This window comes from Haliotis asinina, chromosome 7, assembly GCF_037392515.1.
Source record: "Haliotis asinina isolate JCU_RB_2024 chromosome 7, JCU_Hal_asi_v2, whole genome shotgun sequence".
NCBI lineage: Eukaryota > Metazoa > Mollusca > Gastropoda > Lepetellida > Haliotidae > Haliotis > Haliotis asinina.
Window position 1 is genome coordinate 29,320,871 of NC_090286.1, and position 9,066 is coordinate 29,329,936.

Here is a 9,066-nt window from a genome sequence, read left to right on the forward strand (position 1 = left end):
TGTGCTAAATTGTTTCCAGATTTTACTGGCCACCCTGGCTCGCTGTGCTCCAAAGGTACTAGCTCACAAAATAATTTGTGTGTGAAATTCGAATGGAGTCACGGGGTTTTTCAACAGCTAAAATGATAAACATTTGCATCAGGTCAACATCCTTCAAGCCATCGCCATCAGTATTCCAGCCGGAATGTCTATACATAACATAGTTGCCAAATCCTCTTCATCGATGTAGATACATAGTTTTACCGCCAACTTCATCGATATTGTCACCCGCATGGGATGTACAGAGTATCAGCCTTAAGTCATCTTCATCGATATTGCAACCAGAATGTCCTTACATAACATTATTGCCAAATCCTCTTCATCGATGTAGATACATAGTTTTACCGCCAACTTCATCGATATTGTCACCCGCATGGGATGTACAGAGTATCAGCCTTAAGTCATCTTCATCGATATTGCAACCAGAATGTCCTTACATAACATTATTGCCAAATCCTCTTCATCGATGTAGATACATAGTTTTACCGCCAACTTCATCGATATTGTCACCCGCATGGGATGTACAGAGTATCAGCCTTAAGTCATCTTCATCGATATTGCAACCAGAATGTCCTTACATAACATTATTGCCAAATCCTCTTCATCGATGTAGATACATAGTTTTACCGCCAACTTCATCGATATTGTCACCCGCATGGGATGTACAGAGTATCAGCCTTAAGTCATCTTCATCGATATTGCAACCAGAATGTCCTTACATAACATTATTGCCAAATCCTCTTCATCGATGTAGATACATAGTTTTACCGCCAACTTCATCGATATTGTCACCCGCATGGGATGTACAGAGTATCAGCCTTAAGTCATCTTCATCGATATTGCAACCAGAATGTCTATACATAACATAGTTGCCAAATCCCCTTCATCGATGTAGATACATAGTTTTACCGCCAACTTCATCGATATTGTCACCCGCATGGGATGTACAGAGTATCAGCCTTAAGTCATCTTCATCGATATTGCAACCGGAATGTCTATACATAACATAGTTGCCAAATCCCCTTCATCGATGTAGATACATAGTTTTACCGCCAACTTCATCGATATTGTCACCCGCATGGGATGTACAGAGTATCAGCCTTAAGTCATCTTCATCGATATTGCAACCAGAATGTCTATACATAACATAGTTGCCAAATCCCCTTCATCGATGTAGATACATAGTTTTACCGCCAACTTCATCGATATTGTCACCCGCATGGGATGTACAGAGTATCAGCCTTAAGTCATCTTCATCGATATTGCAACCAGAATGTCTATACATAACATAGTTGCCAAATCCCCTTCATCGATGTAGATACATAGTTTTACCGCCAACTTCATCGATATTGTCACCCGCATGGGATGTACAGAGTATCAACCTTAAGTCATCTTCAACGGTAATGCAACCAGAATGTATACAGAATATTATAGTCAAGTCATCTTCATCGATTTTGTCACCCCAATGTAAATACATAGTTTTCTGTCACTTCATCGATATTGTCACCACAATATATATACAGAGTATCACCTTTTAGTCATCTTCATCGGTATTGCAACCACAACTTATATGCGACTATCACTGTCGTCTTCATCAATATTGTTGCGCCAATGTAGATACATAGTTTTACTGCCATCTTCTTGGTATTGCAACAGCTATGTATATACAGAGTATTATCGTCAGGTCGTCTACATTGACATGGCCACCATACTACGAGAGTATTACTGTCATTTTCCTCGGTATTGTCACCACAATGTATAAAGTCAGAATCCTCTTCTTCGATGTACCACCTCAATATACAGAGAGTGTGTTTCCCCATCTAGATGGACGATAGCATTAGGTTTAATGTAGAGATTATTACCATCGAATCCTCTATCGCGCCATCATAGTGTATATGGGGACAATATATCAGAGAACATTTTCATAGTAGCTGCAAAAGGGTTCAGTAAATATTGATTATCTTGGGAATAATTTCATTAACGCAACATTGCTGCAACATGGCACCATGGACTGGCGGCTTCATAGTTGGAACATCATGGAACCTGGCTAAGGAAAAAAAAACCCTAACAACTTTAAATAAACACTTTATACCCAAAGTATCTCCTAAATCCACACTTTATACCCAAAGTATCTCCTATGCATGTTCACAAACATGTCAACGGGAACGTTTAGCCTTCTCCGACTCATTTGCACAGACAGAAGAGATAGAACAATTAATGCGGGACACTTTTCCACTCCCATACCACTCTTCCCACACAATCAGCTCCACACAATGTCTCCAATCAGCTCCACACAATGTCGCTGCGGCCTCGCACTAAACAAAGACCAGCGACACATTATCTGTATAATGACACTAAAATATACAGTAGAAGAGAACGATGGACAACTACATTCGCTATACCACTGTAGATTTGTAGGGAAATCTAGGCCAAAGCTTTTACATATGAATGCTGTTCATGGTTGATATTTTCAAAATGACTCCATTTAGCTGAAGCCTTTTAAAAGGGGAATGTTGATTGCTTTTAGATGTAACTGAACGCTGTAACTACGTGTGTGAAATGAGTCATCGTGTTCTGATCAAAGCTACAACAAATAAGATATTTCGTGCAAGAATGTTGTTATGGCTAATGACATTGATTCTGAAAGATAAAATATGAAAGTAATAAAGCATCATTGTCGACTGAATGATAATTTATCTTAAGGTCTAATATGTTTATATATTATTTTTACCAAATATGAATAAGGGCTGTTGACAGAGGAAAACACGCGAATTTATACATTCCAAAGGAGTAAATCAACTGAAATCTGGTTAATAAACTAAAGCCTACCTTTCCGTCTGTCCACAGTTTGTTTAACGTGATAAGTCCAGTACAAACACCGAGTCAAACTGCGCCGATCCGTCAAAGCCAAGGGGAATATGATTGGGCAACTAATACCCAATTTGTGCCTCAGTCAGCCACATGGTCCTTGGCCGGCGGTCGCTGCTGTTAGTAAATCCTTAGATTCAACAAGTCACGCAATGGTGCTCCAAAGAGGCCTTGTTCGGTCCACGACCAACTGGTAGTTGTTTTAGAGATATACAACGTGATTTACTCCCATCGATTGTTGGCTTGTGTTACAAGTGTAGCTGGTGGTGTCGCGTTGGATGTGTCCCTATACAACACAGCACAGTACAGCACAGCACGGCACCACACGTTCACGGAGACAGATACGTTAAATCCTTTGTCTCCAACGGGATTTCTTCGGGGTTATGTATAGCGAGGATTAAGCGACGCATCACCAGGGGAGTAGCTGTATACTTCTAACAGAAATACTGGATTTCCAGAATTACTATACATTTTCCTTGAAATGAATGTTCGAATTGATTAAGAAGGACAAAAAGTAAAATGCATATTTTATGTCTGGGAGACGTGTCGATATCTTTTTGATCATAGGTATATTTAGTTTTGAAACTATTGTAACCGCTTTAAAAAAAGTAAAAAGAAAAGGCCAATAATTTTCACAGAAAGTATTATTGAAATGATTTGTTCGGGTTAAACTTTAGAAAATCACATTGATGATAGGATTTTCCGTATTGATTTATATGCTAAACTTTAAGAACTGAACTTTAGAAATGCATGATGTGATAGTCAGACATATTTTGATCTTTCTGTCTATGGGGACAGAATTCCCACTTTCTGCAGTCGTTGGATTCGAGAAAACCACCACAACAATAAAACAACAACAAGCACAACTACCACTACTACTTCTGCCACTACTTTGCAATCACATCTACTACTACTACTACTACTACTACTACTACTACTACTACTACTACTACTACTACTACTACTACTACTACTACTACTACTACTACTACTACTACTACTACTACTACTACTACTACTACTACTACTATCGCTACTACTACTATCGCTACTACTACCGCTACTACTACCGCTACTACTACCGCTACTACTACTACTACTAAACCAAGACATGTGACAGCAACCCCCATTCCCCACCCACCCCTACATTCCACCCCCTAGCCCCGCCCCCACCCCAACCCACCTCTTACACACACACACACACACACACACACACACGCACACGCACATACACACACACACAGAGGAAATAGAAAACAAAACACAAAAAACAACACACATGCGCGCACACACACACAACCGTTGTGATCCAAAGCTACCTATGGAGATTACGGGGAAAGCCAAATATGTGATACAAGTCATTATCGGCGACCAGTTCAATATATACAATATACATATATTGCATCGCATAGATTCAGCAAGATAATATAAGTAAACAGGCTTGCAGTGCAGAGATATTACTGTACATGGAATTCCTCTCTCCATATCAAACACAACCAAATGAAATATCATGTAATTACTACGCTTGACTCGAAAACTGCATTAAGCAGCGTCTACCTTCCATTAACAGGTAAATGACAAATGTTTACGGATGCATAGCGGATTGAAATTGATTAACTGACATTGCCGGTATATATACTGTGCAGCAAAAGAAACGCAACACTGTTTTTGTCAAGTTTGCAAATAGAAGACATAAACATGAACGCTAACTTTCATGCTACTGCGAAACTTGCGTATCTTCTGCTGTTCAGTATAGTTTGATAACGGTCTTATACATTACTGATGACTATCCCATATCGGCACATACTGGATGCTTTCCCTGTTGTGCAAAATGCATCGGTTCTGGTCACTTCATACCGCACACACTTACAAAATAGAAATTATTATATATCATCATATATATACAAGATGCATGCTGATTCTTAAACCACAATGGCAGCAACTAGGGCTGCTCCTTTGAATTTTACCAGTTAACACATACTTGATTAAAATAAATACTGTTTGTCAGTCATTTGTGCACTTCGCGCAAGACAGAACACGAATCTACATTTCATGTGTTGTAAGGGTATTGGAAGTAAACTGCACGGGCAATTGCATCAAAGGATGGGCGATGGGGTAGCCTAGTGGTTAAAGCGTTCGCTTGGTACGCCGAAGACCCGGGTTCGGGTCCCCACATGGGTACAATGTGTAAAGCCCATTTGGTGTCTCCCGCCGTGATATTGCTGGCATATCGCTAAAAGCGATATAAAAATATACTCACTCACTCATTTTAACAATGAAAACACATGCGATACATGTGGTCTTTTGGCAAGTGAGTTTGTGAAAAAGTGCTTCTGATCGCCCAGCAGAACGATGGGTACCCGGTGGGACACATCATGTGATTACAACCTTTTTGCGCCAGCTTTCGACTGGGGTTGTCCGGGCTAATAATCAGTGTCAGTGTCACTGTCAGCGATATGAGCATACTTGGCGTGGAGCTTGGCGCTATAGAAATTCACACAATATTTATTATTGCATCAAGGTTGTAGCATTCAGATAAAATCATATATTTCATACAACTGATTTGCTTGGGATTATTTTGAACGACTGATGAATAACAACCACGAGCCTGACCACCCGATGCCGTTCGTGGCCCCTTACGACAAGCATAATCGCCTTTTATGGCAAGCATGGGTTGCTGAAGGTGTATTCTACTCCGGGACCTTCACGGGTCGACAATTAAAGGGCTGTTTAAGACCAAGTCCCCACGGGTCTGTTCAGATAAACATGTACTTGTAGAGCAAGTAATATATAATATAATTTCATTTGCGCTTTGCACTTCTTACACTGCTCATACAAACATTATTTAGGACATAACTAATAACTGTGATTGCACATGTGTCTAACAAAGCGTTCTCTAGTACAACTGAAAGGCCGGGTTCGAATCCCCTGCAAAATGTGTGATTACCATGGCCTTGGTTCATATGGGTTGCTGAAGACCTATCCTACCCCGGACCTTCACTTGTCTGCATCAGTTCAGCTGTGCCCTTTATACGCATTTGTTATTTTCGCCTCTGTACCGTAAATTTCTCTCTCTCTCTCTGTCTCTCTCTCTCTCTCTCTCACTCACACACACACACACATACACACAGAGAGGGGTAGTGAATTTGTGATGAATCAGCTCGGGGCAACGAAACGAAGAATAAAAGTTCATTTAAATAGGGTATGATTGAGGGACATTACAAGTTCCACTGACAAGTTTGGAACTGACGTCTAGTTGTTGATGGCGAAGCCTAGATTTTCGTAAAGTCTGAGCTGACATTCAGCCCTGTCCAGCTCTCACCTAGAAACTGTCTACATAGACGCTATCGAACTGCTTGATATTTTTTAGTCCGCCAGACAAAACCAATATTGGTCCAGAGTTGGAGCAAGCCATTCGACTTCGAGAATGTAGACACACAAGACATCATCCTTAGCAGACGTGAGTAGGCGGGAGATGTAATGATTGGAGAGAGAGAAAGAGAGAAAGAGAGAGAGAGAGAGAGGGAGAGGAAGAGAGAGAGAGAGAGAGAGGGGGGGGGGGGAAAGATCGGTGTACACTTGACATTAATCAGCTTAAGAAGTTGTAAAAATATACAGACCCTCGACTCCAGATTTTCTGCTACAGCTTATCGGCGAGAGCCCGTTCGTTGGTTGAAGATCCACAAGTAATTTATTTAGTCTTGTTAATATTCCCAATATAATGTATAATCTATTATATATATAACACAATGTGTTCAATTTCTTCGAAATTCCGAATAATTCCTTCAGTGATGTCGAAATCCACGGCAACATCACAGCGTGGTAACGAATCGGATTAAAGTTCTCACCAAATTCTTAAGTGTCAAGCCCGAGTCCCTACAACAACCTCTAAATGCCAAATGTGCAAATGGATTATGTATCGAGTTGACTGATAGCCTGGCTGCTATGGAAGAACATGCAATTTCAGTCATTGATTTGGCTACACTCATGCGACAACACACTTATACTCAATCAGGGCCAGTTATCCCACACAAAATAGCCCGAAACCAGGATAAAATCCATCACTCCTAGGTTAGACTGTGCACGTTTGCAATTGACAATATTGGGAATGCAATCCATGCAATAAATGGGCTTATTGTGTTTAAAAAAGGGCCCTGGATAGGCATAAATAATGCCTCCGAGGTGCCAGGCGCTTCCACAACTAACATGCAATGCCAATCTCAATGAAGCTGACTAAGGAAAAACGAGTTGCTGCTTTTATACCATTTCCGTTCTGAAACGATCCCTTACACAATGAAAATAGAAATAAAACTCTTCTCAAATTTCAGAGTCAGTTAACTAATATGGCATTATGTGCATTCATAAGAAAATCAGAATCTTGCGATATCGTGATCATATATCGATACTCAAAGGAAAATTAATAGGAAAAACGTGTGATCATTTATCCGCGATAATATCTTTAAGATATTTTGAAGACAAGAAGCTTTATATGGATTCAAGAAATATCAATTTTCATTTCTGTCGCTTGAAAAGAGGATTGGTGTCGTCTCTTTGTGAGGAGTGTTAGTGTAAGAGCGATCCCTGATTTTATCTTTCGTTCATCAATCCAGCCTAAGAGTAGGAATTCATGAGGTATTATCCTGTTTTATTTTCTGGATTTCAACCACGTAGATAGCAAACAGGAAACTCCTTTCCAATGCGATATTTAAGAATGAGTGTGTGTACCATATTCTTGAAGATAACATACAACTATGTATCTCCATATTCTTGAAGATAACACACAACGTTTTCGCAACTTTGTGAAAAGGTTGTAGATTGGTAACGTCATGACATAACTCATCTTGTCACAACGTTAGTATTGCGTCATTTTAGAACGTTATGTCATATCGTAATGACAACGTTGCAAATTGTCGTCGAGGAAGCGTTATTCTATGGGCTCCTCACAACGTTATAACAACGCTTCTAATTACTTGGTGTCACGATAGTTTTCTGCGATACTTTGAGATTTCTTGTTCACAGTTCAGCTACATCTTCAGAAAACACACGGCCAAAATAACACGCAAACTGACGAATACACATCGACGTGAATTTCTGCTTTGTTTCGTATGTATTGTTCACTGCAGTGAAAACTACCCAAAGATTAACGTTAAACACAACGATAAACAAACGTAAACTGCGCTAAGATAGCATCAGATAAGTTTGACAAGGTGAAAAGGGCGTATCATAGCGTAAGGTCACAGGACTCCACGGAATAATTTTGCAACAACGAAAGCATAACGTTGTGGCAACGACGTTACTGCATGAAACTGGGTTGATATTGTGTGCACCACGCGGTCGATTACTACGTTGCTAAGACACCTCTTTCTGATGTGAGAATATAATACCAGTAGATAGTATCTACAAAACATACAACTGACATCCATTCGTGAAGGGCGGTAGGGTAGCCTAGTAGTTAAAGCGTTCGCTCGTCACACCGAAGACCCGGGTTCGATTACCCACATGGGTACAATGTATGAAGCCCATTTTCTGGTGTCCCCCGCCGTGATATTGCTGGATTATTGCTAAAAGTGGCATAAAACTAAACTCACTCACTCACTCCATTCGTGAAGATGCGGGTTAGAAACCCATGCTTGTCGTTTCTGACGGCGTTCTGGGTATTATCCTTTCTAGGAAAGACGGTCAACTGATTGACATCATGAGCACGGGTCTACGAAATCGAGATGACATGCATCAGATAAGCGATCCTGACTACAGGATACCGTTAGTCGTCTCGTGCTGAAGACCAGTTCCTAATCTGGAGTAAGTGAGGTGAGTGAATGTATGCCACTTTAGGAACTTTCCAGAAATATCACCGCGTGGTCACCAGAAATGGGCTTCACACATTGTACCCATGTGGGGAATCGAACCCGTCCTTTCGCGTGACGAGCCGACGCTTTGACCATGAGGCTACTCCACTCCTCCAGTGAGTCGAGTGAGTAACTTTAGTGTAAAGCAGCTGTTACCATTATTTCAATGGTAGCAAGCTTTCTCATAAGAACGAGTTAGTTCACATGGAAATATTTAACGAATTCTATTTGAAATCTATTTCTTGAGGTGCCGACCCGCATAGGTCCGGGGTAGAGTAAGCCTTCAGCAACCCATGCTTGCCACAAAGGGCGA